Source organism: Notechis scutatus, chromosome 8, assembly GCF_049901735.1.
Source record: "Notechis scutatus isolate UNSWTSFEM ecotype Mainland chromosome 8, rNotScu1.2, whole genome shotgun sequence".
Classification (NCBI taxonomy): Eukaryota; Metazoa; Chordata; class Lepidosauria; order Squamata; family Elapidae; genus Notechis; species Notechis scutatus.
Window position 1 is genome coordinate 11,508,100 of NC_142016.1, and position 14,541 is coordinate 11,522,640.

General features: G+C 43.5%; 1 long non-coding RNA gene across 1 annotated transcript in view; it reads left to right on the forward strand.

The window, feature by feature from the left end:
- Positions 1 to 6,451: 6,451 nt before the first annotated feature.
- LOC148129889 (uncharacterized) overlaps positions 6,452 to 14,541 on the forward strand; it is a 29,102-nt gene continuing 21,012 nt past the window's right edge. The window contains exon 1 of the long non-coding RNA XR_015750446.1: positions 6,452 to 6,525. This is a non-coding gene — a long non-coding RNA (uncharacterized LOC148129889). The remainder of the gene's footprint in view (positions 6,526 to 14,541) is intronic.

Consider the following 14,541-nt stretch of genomic DNA (forward strand, 5'->3'; position numbering starts at 1 on the left):
GGTGAAGGTGATAAATTTCCTTTCATGTGGAGGCAACACTGCCCTTTGTGAACTGCGAGAAGATACACCTCCTAGTGTCCTTAGCAGGTAACAATGCTTAGGTGTGCATAAAAAAAGCTAAACACATTTAATTCTTCTTAGATAGGAATCTACCTGGAAATCTTAGGGATGCGGGGGAAAAAATTGAAGATGATGGCACAGAATTGCTCTTGACATATACTATCATAGATATACTAGGAATTAACCTTGATTTTGGATTTTTCACATTGGGATATATAGTTGGCTATTCCAAGCTCAGACAACTTTTGTATCTTTCAAATATTTAGGATTGTTGCCACTAACAGGCACCTCTCAACTTACAACAGTTCATTTAGTGACCAACGTTACAACAGCACTGAAAGAAGTGACATGACCATTTTCACACTTAAAGACTATTGCAACCTCCCCATGGTCACATGTTCAATATTCAGACACTTGGCAAGTGACTCAAATTTATGACGGTTAGTGTCCCTTGGTCACAAGATCACCTTTTGCCACCTTCTGACAAGCAAAGTCAACCTGAAGCTGGATTCACTAAATAACCATATTACTAACAACTGCTGATTCACTTAACAATTGTGGCAGGAAGATCATGCAATGGGGCAAAATTCACTTAACTGTCTCGCTTAGCAACAGAAAGTTGGGGCTCAATTGTCATAAGTTGAGGACTACCTGTACAGTATCTAATTACTACCCAAGTGGTGGATGAGTTCCAATTTTTTTTAGAGCTGATTGCAAATATTAAAAAAGCACCAGTTGCTTATCACTTAGCTATTTTGCTCTAGAAATTGAAGGCTGGAGAAATAAATACATTTTGAGCTCCTTTCTAATCTGTAGTCAGGATGAGTCTGTCTTCAATTTAAAATACGTTTGAGAGAAAAATACATGCTAAAACAATGTTAAATCACCTCAAGCCACTTTAAAGGTACACAAATAACCTTTAACAGATTTATTTAAAGCTAACCCCATTATAGCATTGTCTCGTTCCCTTTCATTAAAATCTTTTGTTTCTTCAAATGTAGCCCACTAACTTCATTTGACTCTGGTATTTAAGGAGCACAATCTGGTTAATAAAAATGTTTTGCCATATCTACTTTTGTGACACACTCTCTCCCGCTTTGACCAACCTTACAAGCGCTGTTTCTTCAGAGAAACATGAGACTAGACAGCTATGTTTCCAAGCTGATGGGTAACAATTTTCTGGTTTCAAATTAAAGAGAAAATGAAATTAATTGTTTGCCGTGTTTTGCTAGGTGTTGTGTCAACTGTCTTAAGTCTAGCAGCCAATTGAAACCTCAACCTGAGCCATCCTGTCTAGGAGGTGGAGCTCCATGTTGGACTTTGCTATCCATCGAATGTCAATCACATTAATTTTAAATTACTGCTGTACAGCCTGGTGTCAAAATGATTAAAGCATGAAGTAGAAAGCAGAGAGATACACATTTACCTTGCAATTACAACAAGGACATTTAATTTTTTTCATCCTGCTTCAGCTTTCACTGTGGAAATCTTAAAACATTTTTCCCCTGGTGCACATTTAAGAGATCCAAGTTCTAAGATTAGATAGAAACAAATCCAACTTTAGAATGCATCAGTAATATTCCATACACCAAATTCAATTGTCTTGCACAATCAGCCTAAATAGAGGGAGTATAAAGGCAAACATAAAGAGCAATCTTTATGTCTTGCTGTATCTTACTAGGCTAAGCATGTTGGATTTGTGCGTGTTCCTATGTATTTGCTTTGAAGCTGAAGAAAGAAGGGGGATGTAATGTATTCTGGTACACTTTTTTTAATGAAGTCCCTGTCCTAAATTTAAGTATGCTACCGTGACTGAAGGGGAAGCTCCTGCAGCTTAATCAGTTTGTTGACTAGATATCGGCAGTTTATCAAGTCCTCTTATTTTGACAGAAAATTGGTTTAACAATGTAATATGTGTAACATGTGTATTCTATCGCCAAAAAAAAAATACTGAGGCAATGGAAAGAGCATTTTGGAAAAGACAAATCAATACAGAGTATAAATACTACTACATATTAGGTATTAATAGTAAATTTACTGAGTGTATATGTCGCTGGAGTGGTAAATCTATACTGTTTATGGGGGAAGTACTAAAGAGTTCCAGTGATATAAAAATATCAGGAAACAAATTTTAAAGGAAGATGGTTGGCTTTATTAAATACACCAGCACTCTGGCTGGATGTCCACTGGTAACCAAAGCCTAATTACTGTGAGTTACTGTGCACTATTTGGACCTAAAGCAAATGGGCAGTGTATCCAGTGTGATGTGAGATATGAAGCATCTTTGCCCAAATATTGAATACCTTTTCATGCTTGTCATTTATACAAAATGATCAATGAGACGTATCACATATTCCATGGGCTCAAGAATGTGTGTGTGTGTATTAATACAGTACATATTACTAATTCCTTTTTTTGCTTTGTTATAGGGAAACTTCTTGAAGGCAATAGCAACTTATCGTACTAAATGTAGGATGTACTGTAGCAGGAATGACTTGCTTAAGCTAGTTTTTTTTCCCTATTCAAGAATCTTTTTATGAATCTTCTACTTGGGCTAGGGCTTCTGATTTATACCCAGGCAATGAATGAGGGATGATCCATTTGTAATAGCTTCTACCAGAACTTAATTTCTATGGTAAATACCAGAATCCTTCCCTAACAGTAGCTGTGAGATATGTTTATTTCATTGACTGAACCCAAGTTCCTGGGTTTGCACAATGCATCTGCCTAAAATAGAGCTGGCTGATCTGCAGTATCAGCTCTGCTGTAGATTTTTCTAGGTAAAACAGACAAAGAGAATAAGATATACTATTCTGGTCCATGCTGGATAACTGAGAAACCAAAGAATACCCAAAAGAAAAATGTGCTTCGCTGATTACAGAAAAGCCTTGGATTGTGTCAACAATGGACAATTCCTTTAGGCAAACGGGAATCTCATCCACAGGAGAGGAAACCATAACCCAGACTCACAATCTATATGCTGGATATGCATTGAGGGAGGCAGGAATAGAAGTCAAGCATGGTCTTAAACATGCAGGAAGAAATATCAGTAACCTCTGTTGTGCTGATTACACTATTCTGATAACTGAAAATGCAAATGGCCTACTAATGAAAGGCAAGGAGCACAGTGGAAAAATAGCATTGTTACACATGAAGACCACCAAGCTACTGCCCATGGGTCAGCAACTAACCTTAGCAGTGACAACAAAGAAGTTGAAGTTTGAATGGTTTCTGCTTTTTAGAGTCAATTATTAGTGTTTGGTTATCTATACTATCTTGAGTTGTAAAAAGAAGAAAAATGGGATATAAATCAAATAAATAGTAAATGAATCAGCAGTCTGCAAACTAGCACTTGGTAAGGCCTTGGTAAGGCCTTGGAAAAGATGCCATGACATGTCTACCATTAAGATCTTTATTGTTTTAATGATTTATTCTGGATTTTCTTCAATGTCTGTAAGATGCCTCAAGCAGCCTTCAGTGAGATTTGTGGCACACAAGTTTGACAAATACCTTTCACAAATATCAGAATACATAAGCAATGATTTTCTTTGTGACACAATACGAAATTGAAAGCAAGACTTTGAAGAAGCAGAACAGAAACAGTACTGATTGTTTTGAATGTTGGTGTTGCACAATGTGTTAAGAGGGCAAAAAAAAAATCAGATTCAGCCTTTAAAAATTATGGACATCACCAAAGGATTACTGGTGTGCCAATCAGCGGTTTGGCAATTAAGGGTGTGGCAGCAGCATTGGAACTGACAGTGTCCATGAGACTTGCAGCTGTTGGCGGTGCTGTCTTTAGGAATGGAAGCCACTGCCAAAATCTTATCTGTGGTGGATCCTTCCTGGTTGCGGTGAAGTCTGCTGGCAATGGATTATTTTTTCAATAAACACCAATTGATCACACAAGGCTACACTTGGTAGACCGGACGATGTAAGGCTCGTTCCAGAGTATATTATAGACAAGAAAGATGAAAGGAAAAGGAAATATATAACCAGCAGCCAAGTGGAGGAACTGAATTACAGGGAGACCTTAAACGTACAAGCCAGGAAGCTCATCCCGGAAAAGGTCCATCTGTGTTGATGCTAAGAATTGATTCTGGGTAGACATGTAATCAATCCATGCCTTGCCCACCCAGCCCCTTGAATAACCACGGAGTCTCTGACCTTCCACTTTCACATCCTTCCTTTTGCTTTTTCCTTGCCTAATTCAATTCCTCATCCAAACTCCACAGATAAAGCCTTCAGGGAATTAAAAACTTACAAAACAGAAATGTAAGATAGTGAGAGATGCAGACTACCGCAGCAAACTTCATCTGAACTTGAGCTAACCTTGCCTTCCAAAAATATACATCTATGCAAAGGAACTGTATTTCAATCCAAATATTTCTGCCTCCACCAAAGCCAAAAAAAAAAGGGGGGGCACACCCCCTCGCCTGCTTCCCCCAGTTTAAGTACCCATATTACTGTAACCCGTTTTTCCGCTTCCTTTTGGCAAGATCTGGCACCAGAGGGCAGCAAAGGGAGCTTTTCTTTCCCTCCTACTTGCAGTTGGGCCGTTTTCCCTCTCGGTTGTGCTAAACGCTTCTGTACCGATGTTTCCATTTGCAAAGGCGGCCTCCCCTCCCCCAGCGCAGTTCTCTGCCATTAACCCTCTGCAGTTTGCAGGCAGCTTCTTCCCCACCTCCCAGCTGACATGCAGCTTGGTGATGGGATAAATTGAAGGTCTCTGAAAGGAGGAGGAGGAGGAGGGGGGCAGGGAGAGCTAGCAAACTAAACGTAGGGACAAGCGGGGAGGGCGCTTTCAAAAGCTTTTTTTTTTTTGCGCTCGATTTCCAAATCCGCAGGAAGCGGGGCTGCTGCTGCTGCTGCTTCTCCTCCCCGCTTTTTTTTTCGGGGGTGGGGAGGGGGGAGGCTGCTTGCTTGCTTAACTCTTTTGGGGACGGAGGCGCGCGTGGAAAAGTTGCATCCCCTCGTTGGGAAGGGCGATCCAGCCTGCTGGGGGGGTGTAGGGGGTCAGCAGGAAGGGCTCGTTCGCTTGGCTGATCTGGGGTTCAGGCTTAGTCTTCCCCCCACACCCTCTTTTAAATCTTGGAAACGGGGGTCCCTCCCACGGCCCCCACCCCAGGAGGGAGGGGGCAGTTCTGTGCCCAGCTCCCCGAGACTTCTGGAGGGGCGACGTGCCTCTTCCACACGCCTTTTGCCCGAGGAGGAGGGATGGGGGGTCTTTGTGCGCGCCTGTTTGAAGGGAGATCAGCGCCGCTGTTCTCTCTGGGGCTGGATTTCTTTGACCGAGGGGGGGCGTCCACCATTAAAATGGAGGGGGTCGCTTTTCTGCCCCCCGGGACCCCCGTAGGACAAGCGCACGCTCGGCTACTCCAGAGCGCCGTCCTCGGCCCGGGGCTGAGTTTCACCTTCACCTGACGGACTACCCGCCCACTCCTCTCACAGGGCAGGACGTCCTCCCCGCCCCCGCGCCTGACGGCCCCACCCGCTCCTAAGCGGGAGTTTCCAGGAAGCGCCGAGCGGCGGTATCGCTCAGCCGCCTCTTCTTCGCCAGAACCCTCCGCCGAACCTGTGGCAACCACGTCAAAGAGTTCCCGAGACCCAACTTGTCTTTTCTTTTCTTTCCTTTCCCCCCCCCACCCCACCCCCGCGATAGGAAAAAGCCCGCTTGGGAGTCCGGACTGGCCTTTTGGCGCGCCCTTCAAGCCGGCCTTTTACTGGGGGGGGAGGGGGGGAGATATGCGCCGGTTTTAGATTTGAGGGAGGGGGAGGGGAAAGAACGAGTCCCGGGTGCGGCGGAAGGATCCGGAGGCCCGCGAAGGAGGGAGGGGGGGGCGCGTGAGAGAAGCCGAAGAGCCCGTTTAGCGAGCGGGAAAACGCGGCTCGGAGCTGGGAACAGCCTCCCGCCCTTGCCCCCCCCCGCCCCCTCTGCTCCCTCGCCGGGGGCGCTTCTCAGCGAGTTTCAGAGACGCCAAACCCAGCCGAGGCAGCGAGCGACCGAGCTCCGGTGACGAGCCTGTCCTCCTCTTCGCCCAGAGCCAGGGGGAGGCGGCCTCTCGTTCCTCCGAGCTCCGGGGTGGGCCGCGCTTCCAGGCAGCCCTCCCCGCACCCCGCGTGCCTCCGCTTTCGGGCAAGGAGGCCTCGCCTCGGGGGGCCACTTTCCTGACGCGCGTGGAAATAACGAGCGATGCAGCTCGCCACGGTGGACCTGCGGGTTATATTACACCCCGCCTCGCGGGTATTTCCTTCGCCTGGAGTAGTTTTGATGATCGCTTTTTCAAATATGTAATTAAAAAAAAATATCGCCCCCTCCCCCAATGCAGGCATCCACTCACAAAACACCTGATCGCAGAGTGCAAACATTGGCTTAACGTCAGAGTTGCCCCATAGATTGACTAAAACACACGCGTTTTTCCTCCCCGGGAGGTGACGATTCACATGGCCGGAGCTTCTCTGGAAGTGAGTCAGGGTAGATACCCTTCCGATCCGAGAGAGGGGGGGCGGGGAAGCGCCTAGTCCTTTTTTTCAGGCGCTTTTCCTTCCCTGTGTACCGGCGTCCCCTACACGCTGTCCAGCAGCAAGGTCGCCCTGCTGCAAAAGCGACGGTCGGTTGTTAGAAAGAAAAAGCCTGGGATTGACGGCCGGGCAGGGAGGAGGTGAAAAGTTAGGAAAAGAGGGGGGAACGGGAAGAGTGAAGCAGGGACGAGTTCCCTTAAAATGGAGTTGGGGGGGGTCACCTTGGTTTAGAAGCGAATTTGAGAAAATAGGAAGCCACGAGAAGGAACCTATGGGAATCGCCTCACCTGCGGCTATTTTTCTGCCTTGCATCGGGGCAGATTAGGTTTTAAAAGTCGTAATCGAACACGCCTGCTGGGTTCGTAGCTTATTTGCAGGCGAGACGACTCGGGATTTTCGTCTTAAGTCGAAACAACGGTGAATTTGGGAAAACCTGGTTCACTTGAACACAACCCAGCCAGAAAAAGTGAAGGGGAGGGGGAACTGAAAGAGAAAGAACCTAGGCATATTTGGGGAAACAATAGTCCTACAGAATTCAGGTAGGAGTTTGTTTGCTTAAATGGGGGCCAAATTTCCAGAGAGATTCCGCGACTTCCCTTGAACTCATTTTCACCACCAGGCAAGCTGGGAAGAGTCTTTGCATTGTTCCCACAGAGGCTTCTTTGGCAGAGCCCGTTTTTTTAGGTGTGTCAGTGGCTCATTGCTGTTTCCCTGTATCGTGGCTTTAAGTGAACAGCAACTGAGATGCATAATCAAGGGAGGGTTTTGTCAGAGTTTACAGTTGCCCAGAACTATATAATATTGCTCGGCTTTGGAGAAGGTAGCTTAATAAGAGTGAGTGTCTTCAGATTCAGAGGTGTTTTCTTGGACAAAAACTGGAAAACTTTCTAAAGGGGTAAAACTTGGCTTTCTAGATTTTCACTTAGCCACACTTTTCTAAAACATTGTTTTTAAAGACTTGCATGTTTAATGTATAAGAATAAGGCTATGTTCGCAAGGTGTGCTTGAATCCATGGTTTTACAAATCACAACAGCTGAGCACAATGCATTGAATCACACTAATTAATCACATTTTAGCCAAGTACTTCATGCAGAGATAGTATATTTACATGTTATGTGGACTCAGGAAATTAGGTTGAGTAAAATCTCAGTACTATAAGCCTGTGATTAACGTACTATACAAACATACAGCTTAGTAGTTGTGTGAATCTGGCCATAATGCTTATTTTGATTTAGCATGTTGTAAAAACACAACCACTGTAAATTGTTGACTAGTTTATGGTTATTTAATATATTTTGCTGCTCCTCTTGAGCACACCTTCCCATTAATTCTGCAGAAAAAAACCCATAGGTTTATATTTCTGCTTTCTTTATTAAATTCCAGTTTAAACAGGCAAGTCTAATCTTGTCATATTTGTAGTACAGTTTTGTGGAATCCTTTTATGGAAATCAAAGCTAAATTAAAATTATACATGCTGACTTTTGGATCAAAATCTTGGATTTAATTAATTTACCTTTCCTAATAAAATTATCTAGTTCCACTTCCTGATGGATATTTTATTCCCATTGACAATTATATTTTGAGTCTGCTTCCCAGGTAAAGAAAATTAAGATTGTTCAGGCCCATTGCATAGCACTAGGACTCCACAAATCCTGACTCTGGATTTTTACCAGAATTTCATGTCCTCCAATTAAACTAGCTAGGAGATGGGCAAAGACAATGATTGGAAGATTTGTTTTCGACTGATTTAGTATGTCTTATTTACTCTATTAACCCTGAGAAATAGGGCAAACCCCCTAAGAATGTTCAAGTTGATTCTTGCTGGTTTTTCTCCTCCCATTTGTAGCTACAAAGGCTTCACATCTTCCTGTTAGTCCTGCTGAACAGAGGAGAGGACGAGGATAATTCTCAGGCCTTGCTCTGCATTTCCCCCTCCCCCTCCACTCTTCCCCTCCCCCAGCAAGGCTCCCATGACTTGCCTCCCTCCCATTAGTCCTGAAAAGAAGGCTCCCAGCTTTTTCTATGTTTGGTTTTCTCTACCAGCCAAAAACTCCCAGACCCAACCCTGCATCTGCGCGGCTGATTTTCTTGTCACATCTAACAGTTCACTACACACACAACTGCTCCCAGCTTTGGTAAACAAGCAAATAGCTGCTTCATAACAATTAGCAATGGTGGTTCTTAATTTGTATCGAATGTGTTGTTCCTGAGATACACTGTTAATGTATGGAATACAATTGCTAAAAAGTTCCGCCTTTGCAATTATCTTTATAATTTCTTCTGGTTCGCCAAACATTTAACCTTTTCTTTAAAAAAAATCTATCAGAAATAGGAGATAGGCTTTTTGTTTCTTAATGCATATTTGCTATATTTCAATTATTTCCCCTCCCCATCTGTTGAAGCACAGAAGTTATTTCAACACAGATTAGAATCAGAAATGTTAATGAAATGCTTGCAGGTTATGTATGCGTAGCTAGAGAGAATGTTTAACCAGTTTTGCGTTTTCTCTCAGCAGACAGATTACACTTGGTAACACTGAAATAGGAGATTCCATTCATGCCGTTAATGCTCATGTGGACACATAAATTCTATCAATTTTTAAAATCACAATTGAAGCTGCAATTATAAACCCCTTATTGGGAAGTAAATCCCAATGAATTCAGTGAGGCTATTGCACTGTAAAATAGTCTTGGTAATATAATTATTTGCTGAAACACAAACCTCGCTAATATCTTCAAGATGAATACGATAGAAATGGTACTGTATCTGTATGTTACATAGATAGGATCTATTTATATATGTTAAACTATGCAAGGACCAAGTAACTGCATATTAAGCATTAATATTCATTTTGGTTTTGTCTGTTTTTTAAGATTATGTTGTGCAATCTTAGCCCACTTTAGTTTGTGGTTCAGTGAGTTGAGCAAACCAAGAAAATTGGTTCATTCAATAACCAGGTGAAATGTATCATGAATGAAGCTCCATACTAGAATTATAATATTTATTACCTAAGATATACAATAGTTTTTATAAGACCCTAACTACAATTTTGAAGTCTGAGGTGAATCTAGTTTCTTATGTTAAGCCACTATTTGTTTAACTATAGTTTGTTAACCCACAGTTGTTTGGTTTTACATATTGTGCTAAATCAAACTCTGGCTTACAAAGAACAATGGCTAAATCTACACAATTTGCTAAACCTGGTAAACATTATTGCTTAATATCCATGTGAATCTTGTCACTGATATCACTCTTCTGTGTGACTTTTCAGAACTGAGATGAAAATGACTTTCCTCTAGTTATGCATATAAATTTGTTTTATTTATATATTTGTCATATTTAAGAACCACCCATCTCCCTTACACAGGGACTCTGAGCCGTGTACAATAAAATATTAAAAGCATAAAAACCGTATGTAAAATTTAAAAGAGACAAGGAATTGATTAAAAAGTAGGGGGGAGGCCTTTTAGGGCCCCAACCAGCCCTACATAGCCCAGCAAGATAGGGTTTTATTCAACGGCCACAGGAGTGATTGAACATTTGACCAAATGCACTGAGGCATTACAGTTACATAAGAGCATTTTGCAGAATTGTTTGTTTTAATGACAAGTTTTTACTTATTTTTTTTACCATATCAGTATTTTAGAAAAGTTTATTTTCTCACAGTGCATCCCAATTAGGTAAAATTTTGATGGAAGAGTGAGTGTCATGAATACAATAAGAGGGCCAATGGTCTGTAAAATATTCTCTTCAAAAAAATATTAATGAACAAAATACATTTCAGTTCATCAGTACTTTTTGTACATTCTGATTTTAATTTTTATACATCAAAGAAAAATGGTTAACCGCAGTTTGGTGGTTAGCTGTAATAATTTAATATACATATTTAAGGATAGGAATGACAAAATCATCACAAAGAAGACCATATTTCCTTATAGGCAATTTTAAGAGAATGCAAAGAAATATGGGACCAAGTGGGTCCATAGATGATTTTGCCCCGTCACCAGTTTACAGCTGGGTAATATAAGGACTAGATAGTTTAAAATTAAAAGATCTGAGATTTAAAATGAGGCACACAGGAATCATTGGTTAAGATGAGAGGAAGAAGATGAGAGGAGGAGGATATGATATATACTCTGGGACAGTGATGGCTAACCTTTTTGTCGTTGCGTGCGGAAAGTGCGTGTGTGTGCACATGCGTGCCTGCACCCATAATACAATATGTGTTGCATACAATATGCGCATGCAACCTTCCTGTGCCTCTGCATATGTGCGCACAACCCCGTGCGCTCTGCCCCCCGCGCATGCACAGCAGATTCCCAACAATCAGGTGGCTGGTGGGAGGCACGCGCATGCACAGTAGATCTGTTCTGGGCGATGGCTTGCATGCCGGCAGAAATTGCTCTCTGCCACTTCCGGCACGTGTACCATAGGTTTGCCATCACAGCTCTGGGACAATCTAATGGAAAAGAGAAGTGAGGTAATAGTAAACTTAATTGTTTTGTGATTTGAGATTCAGTGAATATGCTAATATGTATTCTAGTTAACCTTGTCCATGTCTTAGAAGAATATTTCGGGAGAATATGCATAAAATACTCCATGGCAGAATGTTTATTGAACATTTACACCATTATTTCTTTTAACATCATATTTATACATCACCAGAATCCCAGCAACTCTGGGCTTAATTACTTATTGCAGTGATGTTTATGTCTGTTATAAGAATCTTGTGTTATTTTGGCTTTTCTAGTTTGAAAATTAAACTAAGAAATTAATTATATATTTACATGCAGTAAAAACAGGGATCATGGAAGAAAAGTGCAGATGGTGGGTAGATGAAGACACTTTAATTGATTCAGTATTATTTGCAGTTGATTGGTTTGAATCCAAATGTTTTACCAAATCAACCACAAAACAATTTTCCTGCTCCAAATATATAGGATACATGCAGGCATTAGGAGTTGGGCTTAATTTACAAGTATCTTTGCCTCAGGTATAGAGTCACACTTAAATGTAAGTGTTACATTTACTACATTCTGTCATTACAAAATGGTAGGATTGAAGGTTACATTAATCTGAGTAACTTTGAACTCGGCTGCTTCATTAATACTAAATTTACAGTTCATCTCTATGATCTAGTTTTAGCTATGGGGTGCCTCAGGGCTTAATGTTATCCCGACTTCCATAGGCGAAAACATTTGCTAGCACCAGCTAGGTATCATCAATACTATATACTGTATCAACCCAGGATTGAGCAAATAACAGTGTCAAGGCCCTGTCTTAAGTGTCTGATGGCTGTGGGAATCTGGTTGGAATTAAACAGACTTAAGTTTTTCCTTAGCAAGACTGAATGGCTGGGGATGTGAGCAACCCAAGTCCAGAGATCTTTCATCATTGGTTCCTGATCAGATGGCAGGATTGATATATAATTTGGGGATCCACCTAGGCTGCTGGGATCCTGTAAGAAGAGCAGGTAACACTTGTGGCTAAGAGGGTCTTTGCATAAATTAGACTTGTCAGTTGTGTTGGTTCCTGTGCTGGTCAGCCTTACTCACAGTCATTCTTTAATTATCTCGTGAGTCCTGCAGCATTCTCTACATGGGGCTGCACTTGAAGACCACTCAGAAACTACAACTGATCCAAGTAATCCTTGACTTATGACCACAATTAAGCCCAAAATTTATGTTGTTAAGTGAGGCATTTGTTAAGTGAGTCTTGCCCCATTCTCCCTCGAGCCGCTCGGAGCATCCAGAGACTGGGATGTGCTTCTGAGTCCTCTTCTTGCAGGCTGAGCTTTAGATGAGGAAACGCTCCGCCCCTCACGTGGTATTGCGCAGCGTCTCCCCAGTCTTTTGCTCAGCCTCGAAGAGTCAGGCTGTGTTTTCAGAGAGCTCCTTGGCTGATCGTACTTTTCTTGCCTATTTCTTGCCTATTCCAACTTCGTCTTCATAAGGTTTGCCTTTCCTTCCTCCTCCTGCGCAAAGGGTCTGGACTTAAGGGAAAAATTTCCCGTCCCTGGGGGCGAAGCTGTGGGCTCGCAGGCGCGATAGCGCGACCCCCCACCCTTATCAGATCGCGTCGCTGCCTCCGCGTTGCCTTATGGCACGCATTTCTTTTATTGCTGGATTCCCCCCACCCTAAACGCCGATCGGGAGGGTCATCGCCCCTAGGGCCCTAGGAGCTGAGCTGACCAGCAAGCCCTCCTTTTCCGTCCCGAAGGCGTCCCGACGGTTCAGCTTGCGGCCGCCATTTTGGCTCCGCATCGTGGTCGGGCGCCATTTTTAAATACTTTAGCTGCGGTGAATTGGAGCTCCAGGCCTTGGGTTTAAGCTTAGCTGCCCATCTCTTCCACCTGGCCCGCTCCTTTATTACTTGTTGGCCTCCCGCAGCCCGTTTCGGGCGAAGTTGCAGCCCCCTCCGGTTTTCTTTTTCTTGTCTGGAGGCCTGCTGCCAGAGGCCCTCTCTTCAACTCTAGGCCTCAGGCGTTTATTTGACTGATTGGCCTGTACTGAGATACAGTTCTCCCTGTTACGGTTACTGTTTCTATAGATTTCAAAAAAAAAAAAAAAACACCAAGAGTTCAATTCCTGACAGAGGGTTTTAATCCCATTGAAAAATCTGTGGCTACAATGCATATTATCCTTGATTTGCAGCAGCTTGTTTAGTGACTGTTCAAAGTTACAATGACATTGAAAAAAAAAAAAAAAGAAAAAATATGATATTTTTAAATCCAGGGGCTGTTTAGCTCCTGAAGCTAATGTATTGCATATTGTCACCTAATGTGAAATACAAATACAAAAAAAAAAAAAAAAAAAAAAAATTCTTTTTGTACATCAATATCTCTCATAGATATATAGAGGTATACGTAGAACCTGTATATTCACCTGGTATAAAACATAAAAATAAATAAAGGGAGAAGAGAAATAACAAATTCCAAAAGGGGGAGCGGGCCAGCTTCATCGTCACCCGGCCTCATCCAGGCCTGATCTGGGCGAGCCAACCGCCCTTGCTAGTATTTATTATCTAACATGGCAGACGACAATCCCTCTAAACGTCCTTCCTTGAAGGCTAAGGCAAAGTCCCACTACTTGCGCAGGCAGGACAAGGAACCTAAGGGCTCTAGACAGGACAAGGAACCTTCCAAGGCCTCCCAACGTGACGCCTGAAGGCGCCACAAAGCGTTGGAAAAAGAGTCTGACAGGCGTTCAGGGAGTCCCGCCCGAGCCATCAATACTTCCTCCTCCAACCACTTTTACACCCACTGCTGCTGGTCTGCGCCAGGACGAACCCTCTACCTCCGAGGTTCTGCCTCACATCAGGGCTTGGATGGAATCAGCCATCCGCCAGAGCATTGCAGAGGGACTACAACACATGACCAGATCAGGCTTCTCTCCATGAGCATCCGAGCACGACTCTTTATCCATCAGATCCCTTCCACAACCGGTCCCCCGGTTGATCAGGTACTCTCTCAGAGGGACAGCCCTCCTCCGGTTGGGGCCCAGGTGGAGGAGGAAGGGGACTTTGGGGATTTCAGGGAAGAGGAAGAGGACTCCCAGATGGGATCCTCCCGCTACAGTGAAACCCTCTTAGAGGCTGACATCATGGAGGGGGAGATGTCGGAGGACGAGGGCACTTCCCCGACCAACCCACTTTTGGGGGCTGTTCAAGCCGCACATGTTCAAGTCCCTCCTCCTTAAGGCCAAGTATGTCTCTGGCCTTCTTCCCCAGTCCCCTGCAAACCTTCCCCCGTCCCAGAGGGCCCGGAGGACTCCATTTTCACCCAACCAGTGGTGGACGCTGAGGTCATCCCTTCCCCTTCCATCTTCGTGGATCCGTAGCGAAGCAACTCACCTCCACAGGGACCCCTCCTACACCCTCTAGCCAAGACAAGAGATTTCTTAATCTCGATTAGGCACTATCTAGCCTTCTGAACATTCCGGAACTTGATGACCCCATTG